This window comes from Lolium rigidum, chromosome 5 (genome assembly GCF_022539505.1).
Source record: "Lolium rigidum isolate FL_2022 chromosome 5, APGP_CSIRO_Lrig_0.1, whole genome shotgun sequence".
In the NCBI taxonomy this organism is placed as follows: Eukaryota; Viridiplantae; Streptophyta; class Magnoliopsida; order Poales; family Poaceae; genus Lolium; species Lolium rigidum.
In genome coordinates this window covers 196,690,143-196,702,216 of record NC_061512.1, presented here as the reverse complement: position 1 = coordinate 196,702,216, position 12,074 = coordinate 196,690,143, and positions in this window count along the sequence as shown.

Sequence of the window (12,074 nt, the reverse complement as noted above, 5' to 3'; positions counted from 1 at the left end):
TTTTCTTTTTGTTCTTTTATATTTTATTTCATAACTTTTGATTCACAACTCCGAATCACCTCAAATTTGTTTCTAAAAATTTGTAAAAATTAGAGGGTTGTTTTGGGACTAGAGTAGAGATGTTTTAAATTATTTTGAAAGTTAAAATAAAATAAAATAGGACATATGCTAGTTGATAACATTTATGAGATTTTAGGGTTTTGTTTGTTCTTATCTGACTTTCAAATGCATTAATGATATGAATGCATGATGTTTTTTTTTAATTTTGAAAATCTAGGGATGTTACAGACTAACCCCCTTAAGATGAAGCACGTCCTCGGGCTTCGGAAAGGCTAGCAAATAGGTGAGGGTAATCTTCTGGAAGATTTTCTTCACGCTCCCAAGTTGCTTCTTCCTCAGTATGGTGGCTCCACTGAACCTTGCAGAACTTGATAGTCTTGGTACGAGTATTCCTTTCAGCTCTTTCCAAGATCTTGATTGGTTTCTCCTCATAGGTCAGGTCACTTTCCAAATGAACTTCCTCGAGGGGTACTGTATCCTTCAGCGGGGTCTCTGACATCTCAGGGTGACATTTCTTTAACTGACTGACATGGAACACATTGTGCACGGCTGAAAGAATCTCTGGCAGTTCAATCTCATAAGCTACTTCTCCTTTACGGGACAAGATCTTGAAAGGTCCAATAAATCTAGGGGCTAACTTTCCCTTGATTCCAAATCTTTTGACACCTCGAAGGGGTGATATTCTGAGATAAACTCTATCGCCTATTTCATACGAAACATCTCTTCGCTTATTATCAGCATAGCTCTTTTGTCTATACTGTGCTATCTCCAGTCTATCCTTGATCAGTCTAACCTTTTCTTCTGCTTCTTGGATAATATCAGGTCCAAACAAACTTCTTTCTCCTAACCCACTCCACGGTAGTGGTGTGGTGCATTTCTTCCCATACAAGGCTTCAAATGGTGACATCTCAATACTGGCCTGGTAGCTGTTGTTGTAAGAGAATTTTGCATATGGCAGGTTGTCATCCCAACTAGATCCATAATCTAGAGCACAAGCTCTCAACATGTCCTCTAAGATCTGATTCACTCTCTCAGTTTGACCATCTGTCTGTGGGTGAAATGATGTACTGAACTCCAGCCTAGTTCCTAGTGATTCATGCAATTGTTTCCAGAAATGTGAGGTAAATTGGGTACCTCTATCACAAACGATACTCTTGGGTACGCCATGGAGGCACACAATTCTCTTCATGTAGATATCCGCTAGCTTTGCACTAGTGTAAGTGGTCTTCACTGGCACAAAATGAGCTACCTTGGTCAAACGACAGACTGCTACCCAGATTGAATCATACCCGGATTTAGTTCGAGGTAATCCAGTTATGAAGTCCATACCAATTTGATCCCACTTCCAATCTGGAACTTTCAACGGTTGCAACAAACCTGCTGGTTTCTGATGTTGAGCTTTCACCTTACTACATGTGTTACATTTCGCTATGTACTCTGCAATGTCCTTCTTCAAGCCATTCCACCAAAATCTCTCCTTCAAATCCATATACATCTTAGTATTACCAGGATGGATGGAATATGGAGACTCATGGGCTTCTTGGAAAATCAACTTCTTTAGATCGGGGTCTTCGGGTACACAGATACGTTTCCCAAACCAAACAGTTCCTTGCTCATCTTCACGGAACTCTGTTGTTCTTCCTTCCGCCAATGCTTCTTTCAAGACTCTTCTGACTTCTTCTATTTCTTTATCTCCTTTCTGGGTTTCTCGGATTTTATCCATCAAATTTGGTTGAACTACTAGTGAGGCTACAAAACCTTCTGGTACAACTTCCAAGCTGAGATTCCTAAATGCTTCACACAAATCCTTGGGTAACTCCTTGCTTGACATACAGTTCACATAAGTCTTACGACTCAGGGCATCAGCGACTACGTTTGCTTTACCAGGATGGTATTGCAAACTCAGGTCGTAATCCTTAATGAGCTCTAACCATCTTCTCTGCCTCATGTTCAGATCCTTCTGAGTGAAAATATACTTCAGACTCTTGTGATCGGTGAATACTTCACAACGCTTCCCCATCAGGTAGTGTCTCCATGTCTTCAAGGCATGAACTACTGAAGCTAACTCTAAGTCATGAGTAGGGTAGTTGCCTTCATGTTTCTTGAGCTGTCTAGAAGCATAAGCTGCTACTTTACCTCCTTGTGTCAACACCCTCCCAAGTCCTTGACGAGATGCGTCACAGTACACTTGAAATTCTTTCTCTAGATCAGGTAGACACAACACCGGTGCAGACACTAATCTTTTCTTCAATTCTTGAAAGTCAGCTTCACAAGCATCGATCCACTCATACTTCTTTTCTTTCTTCAACAATTCAGTCATGGGTTTAGCAATCTTGGAGAAATTCTCAATGAATCTCCTATAGTAACCTGCCAAACCTAAGAAACTACGGATTTCTCCGACGTTTTTAGGAGTTTCCCATTCTGTCACAGCAGTCACCTTTGAAGGGTCGACGGCAATTCCATCCTTGGATACTACGTGGCCAAGAAATCCTACTTCACTCAGCCAGAACTCACATTTACTGAACTTCGCATACAGCTTGTGTTCCCGTAGCTTCTCCATAATAATGCGAAGGTGTTCCTCATGTTCCTTAACACTCTTGGAATAGATTAGTATGTCGTCAATGAAGACTACGACAAACTTATTAAGAAATTCCATGAACACTTTGTTCATCATATTCATGAAGTATGAGGGTGCATTGGTTAAGCCAAAGGGCATCACTGTATACTCATAGGAGCCATACCTAGTGACAAAAGCGGTCTTGGGTATGTCATGCTCTCTAATCTTAAGCTGAAAGTATCCAGAACGCAGATCGATCTTGGAAAACACAAGCTTGCTCCTTCCAGCTGATCAAACAAGTCATTGATCCTCGGTAGGGGGTATTTGTTCTTGATGGTTACTTCTTTTAGTGATCGATAGTCCATCACCAAACGCTGACTATTGTCCTTCTTCATAACAAACAGAACTGGGGCTCCCCACGGGATGAACTCTCTCTGATGAATCCTTTGCGTTGCTGCTCCTCAAGCTGCTTTTTGAGTTCCTTCAACTCATCAGTGGACATAGGATAAGGTCTCTTTGCTATAGGGCCCGTGCCCGGGAGTAAGTCAATCAAAAACTCCACATCTCTATCTGGTGGCATTCCTGGTAATTCCTCTGGAAAGGCATCGGGGACTATGTGTACTTGATCTAGGCTAACCCCCTTAAGATTGTTTAGCCTAAAAACTCCAACATTCAATTGGGATTTGAATAGAATCCTTTTTCCTTTAGGGGTAGTGAGTGTGATTGATCTACCAACACAATCTATGACTCCTTTGTAGATAGTCATCCAGTGCATTCTCAAGATAACATCCACATCTTGGGATTCCAAAATCTCTGATTGGGTTGGATCACGTCTTGGCAGCATTTGTGGTTGTTTTAGCATAGATGAGAAGCAAGATAGACAGATCTAGGGAATAAACTTCCTACCCATGCACAAACAAGTCACACAACCAAACAAAAACATTCAAAACAAGAAAATTCCAAACTTTCTTTAATAAGCAATAAGGTTCAAAAATACGCATAGACTGGTCGGTACTGCCATACTTCTAGTAGTAGGGCAATACAACAGAACGTAAAGGATTACATATGAGTCAATGGGGTCATCTAACGCCTATTGACTACACCTCAACAAGCTAAAGAATATGGCTACTTGCTCGTCTTCCTCTTCTCCCTTGATGGTTTTCACGAGGTAGGTCATCTAAGGCAAGAGGTAAACATTTTTGAAGATGGAATAGACGAGAATACTAGAAGTTCACAAAGTACACTTTTTAATAGAAACAAGATTAGATAGATTTTTAATCCTAGGGTCTTCCTATTTCTAATCCAAACCTAGGGTCTCGATTCTACAGGCAACACTATGCTCTGATACCATTTTGTAACGTCCCACCTTTTAACAAAGGTAGAACACCTGTGTTCAGTGCTACTCCCTGGATCACCGATAGCACCACAGTACAAAATATAGCATTCATAGCAATAGTATTAACATTACAACGTAATGATCCGGTATGACAAATAAGGGAAATACAACTTGCATAGTCCAAATGACTAGCATTCAAATAAGGTTCAAATATCTAACACAGCGGAAATAAACTAGCATGGAGCCTCCATCTTCATCATGCGCCACGAGCGTACATGTTGGAATGTAGACTCGAGATCCTATCGCTAATCTTCATCCGAGCGACACTCGCACGTTTGAATATGCAGCCCCATGAATGGAGGTCGTTGATACGTCTCCAACGTATCGATAATTTCTTATGTTCCATGCCATATTATTGATGATACCTACATGTTTTATGCACACTTTATGTCATATTCGTGCATTTTCCGGAACTAACCTATTAACAAGATGCCGAAGTGCCAATTGTCATTTTCTAGCTGTTTTTGGTTTCGAAATCCTAGTAACGAAATATTCTCGGAATTGGACGAAATCAAGACCCGGGGTCCTATTTTGCCACGAACCTTCCGGAAGACCGAAAGGGATACGAAGTGGGGCGACGAGGCGCCGCCACCATAGGGCCGCGTGGCCGAGGGGGCCGCGCCGCCCTATGGTGTGGGCCCCTCGTCGGCCCTCCGACTCGCCCTTCCGCCTATTTAAAGCCTCCGTCGCGAAACCCCCGATGCGAAAAACCACGATACGGAAAACCTTCCGCAGACGCCGCCGCCGCCAATCCCATCTCGGGGGATTCCGGAGATCTCCTCCGGCACCCCGCCGGAGAGGGGATTCATCTCCCGGAGGACTCTACACCGCCATGGTCGCCTCCGGAGTGATGAGTGAGTAGTTCACCCCTGGACTATGGGTCCATAGCAGTAGCTAGATGGTTGTCTTCTCCTCATTGTGCTTCATTGTTGGATCTTGTGAGCTGCCTAACATGATCAAGATCATCTATCTGTAATACTCTATGTTGTGTTTGTCGGGATTCGATGGATAGAGAATACCATGTTATGTTAATTATCAATTTATTACATATGTGTTGTTTATGATCTTGCATGCTCTCCGTTATTAGTAGAGGCTCTGGCCAAGTTGATGCTAGTAACTCCAAGAGGGAGTATTTATGCTCGATAGTGGGTTCATGCCCGCATTGACACCTGGGGAGTGACAGAAACCCCTAAGGTTGTGTTGTGCTCGTTGCCACTAGGGATAAAACATTGATGCTATGTCTAAGGATGTAGTTGTTGATTACATTACGCACCATACTTAATGCAATTGTCTGTTGCTTTGCAACTTAATACCGGAGGGGTTCGGACGATAACCCGAAGGTGGACTTTTTAGGCATAGATGCGGTTGGATGGCGGTCTATGTACTTTGTCGTAATGCCCAATTAAATCTCACTGTACTTATCATGACATGTATGTGCATTGTTATGCCCTCTCTATTTGTCAATTGCCCGACCGTAATTTGTTCACCCAACATGCTTTTATCTTATGGGAGAGACACCTCTAGTGAACTGTGGACCCCGGTCCATTCTTTAATACTCGAAATACAAATCTGTCGCAATACTTGTTTTACTCGTTTTCTTGCAAACAATCATCTTCCACACAATACGGTTAATCCTTTGTTACAGCAAGCCGGTGAGATTGACAACCTCATCTGTTTCGTTGGGGCAAAGTACTTTGGTTGTGTTGTGCAGGTTCCACGTTGGCGCCGGAATATCCGGTGTTGCGCCGCACTACATCCCGTCGCCATCAACCTTCAACGTGCTTCTTGACTCCCTACTGGTTCGATTAAACCTTAGTTTCTTACCGAGGGAAACTTGCCGCTGTGCGCATCACACCTTCCTCTTGGGGTTCCCAACGGACGTGTCAATTACACGCATCAAGCAAATTTCTGGCGCCGTTGCCGGGGAGATCAAGACACGCTGCAAGGGGAGTCTCCACTTCCCAACCTCTTTACTTTGTTTTTGTCTTGCTTTATTTTATTTACTACTTTGTTTGCTGCACTTATATCAAAACACACAAAAAAATTAGTTGCTAGCTTTACTTTATTTACTGTCTTGTTTGCTACATCAAAAACACAAAAAAATTAGTTACTTGCATTTACTTTATCTAGTTTGCTTTATTTACTACTTCTAAAATGAGTAATCCTGAAGTTGAAGTTCGTTCATTTAAGCAACAAGGGGGAGAATGTTTAAAAGATGCTTGGTATAGAATTAGTGATGCCCATAATAGGTGCACTAAGAAACACTCCACCACTATCCTACTCAGGAATTTTTACGTTGGTATCTCTAGCTGGAATAGATATGTTCTTGATTGTCTCGCGGGAGGTAATTTCCTAGGCGCTCCCGCTTTAGAAGCTAGTTGCATTATTGAGAGTTTATTTGGAACACCACCTGTTAATGAAACTAAAATTGAAACCTCCCTTGAGGATGTTATGAAAAAATTGGAAACCATAGAGAAATTTTTTAGTGTTGAAACTAAGTTGGAGATGTTACTTGTTAAAACTGATAAACTTGATAAATCCTTAGGAGGAATTGATGAAAGAATTAGTGTCCTAGGAACTTGTGTTGACCATGATAATCAAATTAATAGGATTGGCGAACTTGAAAAAGCTATGGGAACCTTGGATTCAACCTTTTCATCTTTACAGTTTAGAGAGAAAGCTTATGTGGGAAAAGAGCAAAAGTTTATGTATGTCTCTAAAGTGCCTAAACCAAAGAAATATTATTATAGGCCTAAAATTGACAAAGCCCTTAGTACCACTACAAATGGGGGAGCTTATGATATCGATGCTTCATCTCTCGATAACACTTGAGTTACACTTTCTGCGCCTAGCTGAAAGGCGTTAAAGAAAAGCGCTTATGGGAGACAACCCATGTTTTTACTACAGTATCTTTGTTTTATATTTGAGTCTTGGAAGTTTTTTACTACTGTAGAAACCTCTCCTTATCTTAGTTTTATGTTTTGTTGTGCCAAGTAAAGTCTTTGATAGTAAAGTAAATACTAGATTTGGATTACTGCGCGAAACATGATTTCTTTGCTCGTCACGAATCTGGATCTAATTCTCTCGTAGGTAACTCAGAAAATTAAGCCAATTTACGTGAGTGATCCTCAGATATGTACGCAACTTTCATTCCATTTGGGCATTTTCATTTGAGCAAGTCTGGTGGCCTAATAAAATCCATCTTTACTGGACTGTTCTGTTTTGACAGATTCTCGCCTTTTATTTTGCATTGCCTCTTTTGCTATGTTGGATGAATTTCTTTGATCCATTAATGTCCAAGTAGCTTTATGCAATGTCCAGAAGTGTTAAGAATGATTGTGTCACCTCTGAACATGTTAATTTTTATTGTGCACTAACCCTCTAATGAGTTGTTTCGAGTTTGGTGTGGAGGAAGTTTTCAAGGATCAAGACAGAGTATGATGCAATATGATCAAGGAGAGTGAAAGCTCTAAGCTTGGGGATGCCCCGGTGGTTCACCCCTGCATATTCTAAGAAGACTCAAGCGTCTAAGCTTGGGGATGCCCAAGGCATCCCCTTCTTCATCGACAACATTATCGGGTTCCTCCCCGAAACTATATTTTTATTCCGTCACATCTTATGCACTTTGCTTGGAGCGTCGGTTTGTTTTTGTTTTTGTTTTGTTTGAATAAAATGGATCCTAGCATTCACTTTGTGGGAGAGAGACACGCTCCGCTGTAGCATATGGACAAGTATGTCCTTAGGCTCTACTCATAGTATTCATGGCGAAGTTTCTTCTTCGTTAAGTTGTTATATGGTTGGAATTGGAAAATACTACATGTAGTAATTCTAAAATGTCTTGGATAATTTGATACTTGGCAATTGTTGTGCTCATGTTTAAGCTCTTGCATCATATACTTTGCACCCATTAATGAAGAAACACTTAGAGCTTGCTAATTTGGTTTGCATATTTGGTTTCTCTAGAGTCTAGATAATATCTAGTATTGAGTTTTGAACAACAAGGAAGACGGTGTAGAGTCTTATAATGTTTACAATATGTCTTTTATGTGAGTTTTGCTGCACCGTTCATCCTTGTGTTTGTTTCAAATAACCTTGCTAGCCTAAACCTTGTATCGAGAGGGAATACTTCTCATACATCCAAAATACTTGAGCCAACCACTATGCCATTTGTGTCCACCATACCTACCTACTACATGGTATTTATCCGCCATTCCAAAGTAAATTGCTTGAGTGCTACCTTTAAAATTCCATCATTCACCTTTGCAATATATAGCTCATGGGACAAATAGCTTAAAAACTATTGTGGTATTGAATATGTACTTATGCACTTTATCTCTTATTAAGTTGCTTGTTGTGCGATAACCATGCTTCGGGGACGCCATCAACTATTCTTTGTTGAATATCATGTGAGTTGCTATGCATGTCCGTCTTGTCCGAAGTAAGAGAGATCTACCACGTTAATGGTTGGAGCATGCATATTGTTAGAGAAGAACATTGGGCCGCTAACTAAAGCCATGATTCATGGTGGAAGTTTCAGTTTTGGACATATATCCTCAATCTCATATGAGAATAATAATTGTTGCCACATGCTTATGCATTAAAGAGGAGTCCATTATCTCGTTGTCCATGTTGTCCCGTATGGATGTCTAAGTTGAGAATAATCAAAAGCGAGAAATCCAAAATGCGAGCTTTCTCCTTAGACCTTTGTACGAAGCGGCATGGAGGTACCCCATTGTGACACTTGGTTAAAACATGTGTATTGCAAAGATCCGGTAGTCCAAGCTAATTAGGACAAGGTGCGGGCACTATTAGTATACTATGCATGAGACTTGCAACTTGTAAGATATAATTTTCATAACTCATATGCTTTATTACTACCGTTGACAAAATTGTTTCATGTTTTCAAAATAAAAGCTCTAGCACAAATATAGCAATCGATGCTTTCCTCTTTGAAGGACCATTCTTTTTACTTTTATGTTGAGTCAGTTCACCTATTTCTCTCCATCTCAAGAAGCAAACACTTGTGTGAACTGTGCATTGATTCCTACATATTTGCATATTGCACTTGTTATATTACTCTATGTTGACAATTATCCATGAGATATACATGTTACAAGTTGAAAGCAACCGCTGAAACTTAATCTTCCTTTGTGTTGCTTCAATACCTTTACTTTGATTTATTGCTTTATGAGTTAACTCTTATGCAAGACTTATTGATGCTTGTCTTGAAGTACTATTCATGAAAAGTCTTTGCTTTATGATTCACTTGTTTACTCATGTCATTACCATTGTTTTGATCGCTGCATTCATTACATATGTTTACAAATAGTATGATCAAGGTTATGATGGCATGTCACTTCAGTAAATTATCTTTGTTATCGTTTTACCCGCTCGGGACGAGCAGTAACTAAGCTTGGGGATGCCGATACGTCTCCAACGTATCGATAATTTCTTATGTTCCATGCCATATTATTGATGATACCTACATGTTTTATGCACACTTTATGTCATATTCGTGCATTTTCCGGAACTAACCTATTAACAAGATGCCGAAGAGCCGATTCTTTGTTTTCTGCCGTTTTTGGTTTCGGAAATCCTAGTAACGAAATATTCTCGGAATTGGACGAAATCAAGACCCGGGGTCCTATTTTGCCACGAACCTTCCGGAAGACCGAAAGGGATACGAAGTGGGGCGACGAGGCGCCGCCACCATAGGGCCGCGCGGCCGAGAGGGGCCCGCGCCGCCCTATGGTGTGGGCCCCTCGTCGGCCCTCCGACTCGCCCTTCCGCCTATTTAAAGCCTCCGTCGCGAAACCCCCGATGCGAAAAACCACGATACGGAAAACCTTCCGGAGACGCCGCCGCCGCCAATCCCATCTCGGGGATTCCGGAGATCTCCTCCGGCACCCCGCCGGAGAGGGGATTCATCTCCCGGAGGACTCTACACCGCCATGGTCGCCTCCGGAGTGATGAGTGAGTAGTTCACCCCTGGACTATGGGTCCATAGCAGTAGCTAGATGGTTGTCTTCTCCTCATTGTGCTTCATTGTTGGATCTTGTGAGCTACCTAACATGATCAAGATCATCTATCTGTAATACTCTATGTTGTGTTTGTCGGGATTCGATGGATAGAGAATACCATGTTATGTTAATTATCAAGTTATTACATATGTGTTGTTTATGATCTTGCATGCTCTCCGTTATTAGTAGAGGCTCTGGCCAAGTTGATGCTAGTAACTCCAAGAGGGAGTATTTATGCTCGATAGTGGGTTCATGCCTGCATTGACACCTGGGGGAGTGACAGAAACCCCTAAGGTTGTGTTGTGCTGTTGCCACTATGTCTAAGGATGTAGTTGTTGATTACATTACGCACCATACTTAATGCAATTGTCTGTTGCTTTGCAACTTAATACTGGAGGGGGTTCGGACGATAACCTGAAGGTGGACTTTTTAGGCATAGATGCAGCTTGGATGGCGGTCTACGTACTTTGTCGTAATGCCCAATTACATCTCACCGTACTTATCATGACATGTATGTGCATTGTTATGCCCTCTCTATTTGTCAATTGCCCGACTGTAATTTGTTCACCCAACATGCTTTTATCTTATGGGAGAGACACCTCTAGTGAACTGTGGACCCCGGTCCATTCTTTAATACTTGAAATACAAATCTGTCGCAATACTTGTTTTACTCGTTTTCTTGCAAACAATCATCTTCCACACAATACGGTTAATCCTTTGTTACAGCAAGCCGGTGAGATTGACAACCTCACTGTTTCGTTGGGGCAAAGTACTTTGGTTGTGTTGTGCAGGTTCCACGTTGGCGCCGGAATCTCTGGTGTTGCGCCGCACTACATCCCGCCGCCATCAACCTTCAACGTGCTTCTTTACTCCTACTGGTTCGATTAAACCTTGGTTTCTTACTGAGGGAAACTTGCCGCTGTGCGCATCACACCTTCCTCTTGGGGTTCCCAACGGACGTGTCAATTACACGCATCAGTCAGTACAATGATGTACTGGCAAATGACACTTATTTGGTGGCAATTTTGAACAGACTAACTACATGAATTTGGCTGGTGGAGCTAGGCTATTTGCATAAAGCCAGTTTTGTCCTATATTTAATAAAACATTTGAAATCTTTGAAATTCATCGTGGGTGTTCAGAGGGCGCACCATGACACACCACGAAGTTTATTAGGGTAACTTTGAAATCCATCATGGGTGTTCAGAGGGCTCACCATGACACACCATGAAGGGTCTCTAGCGCATTTTAATTGACTTTAGAAAACAAAAGGGGTGTTGAGATTCTTCAGCACTATCCCCGCCTAGTAGCTCAAATTGTCCATGACCGGGGACACGGCTAAGATCTTAGATTTAACTCTCGAGAGGTTGTGCACTTTCACATTAAGACCCATCCTACCCAAGAGTAAGATGAGACAAGACCTTTGGGAAGAGAAGTTCACCCATACTAGCCAGACCCGCTTCTCCTATAATTCTGCTACCACCCTCTGATCCGACAACAGGATGAACCTCCACAACTTAAGAATCTTGGCAGAGCCATATACCATAAGGCTGCACTGGAAGCTATCTAAAACAGTGAAGACCTACAAATCTCTTTGTTCCTGGGTGGCGGTCCACAAGTGCACGCTCAGGCGAAGACAACCACAATGTGGCCCTGAGTAGCCACTCAACATATGCGCACCCTCAGGCGAAGACAACCACAACGTGGCCCTGAGTAGCCGCCCACCAATCCAGCCAGTCCACCCAGGGGTGCATTAAGGTTGTTAGTTTTCAAAGTTTTGTAAACTTTTGCAAACCACCAAACAAATACAAGAGCGGCGACAATTTTGATAGTAGCCAGGTACGGCAAAGCATTTACCTATCAAGGGCGGGTTCAGGGTGGCTATCAACTACTAGGTATTCTAGCACTGCATTCTCTTTGAAAACAAATAACAACCTATCATGCATACTACTAGAAAAACGCTAATGCATTAATTAAAACTAGGTGATAAGATGAGTGTCACTTGCCTTGGTCAAAGCAACCTGAACAATCACATCAATCA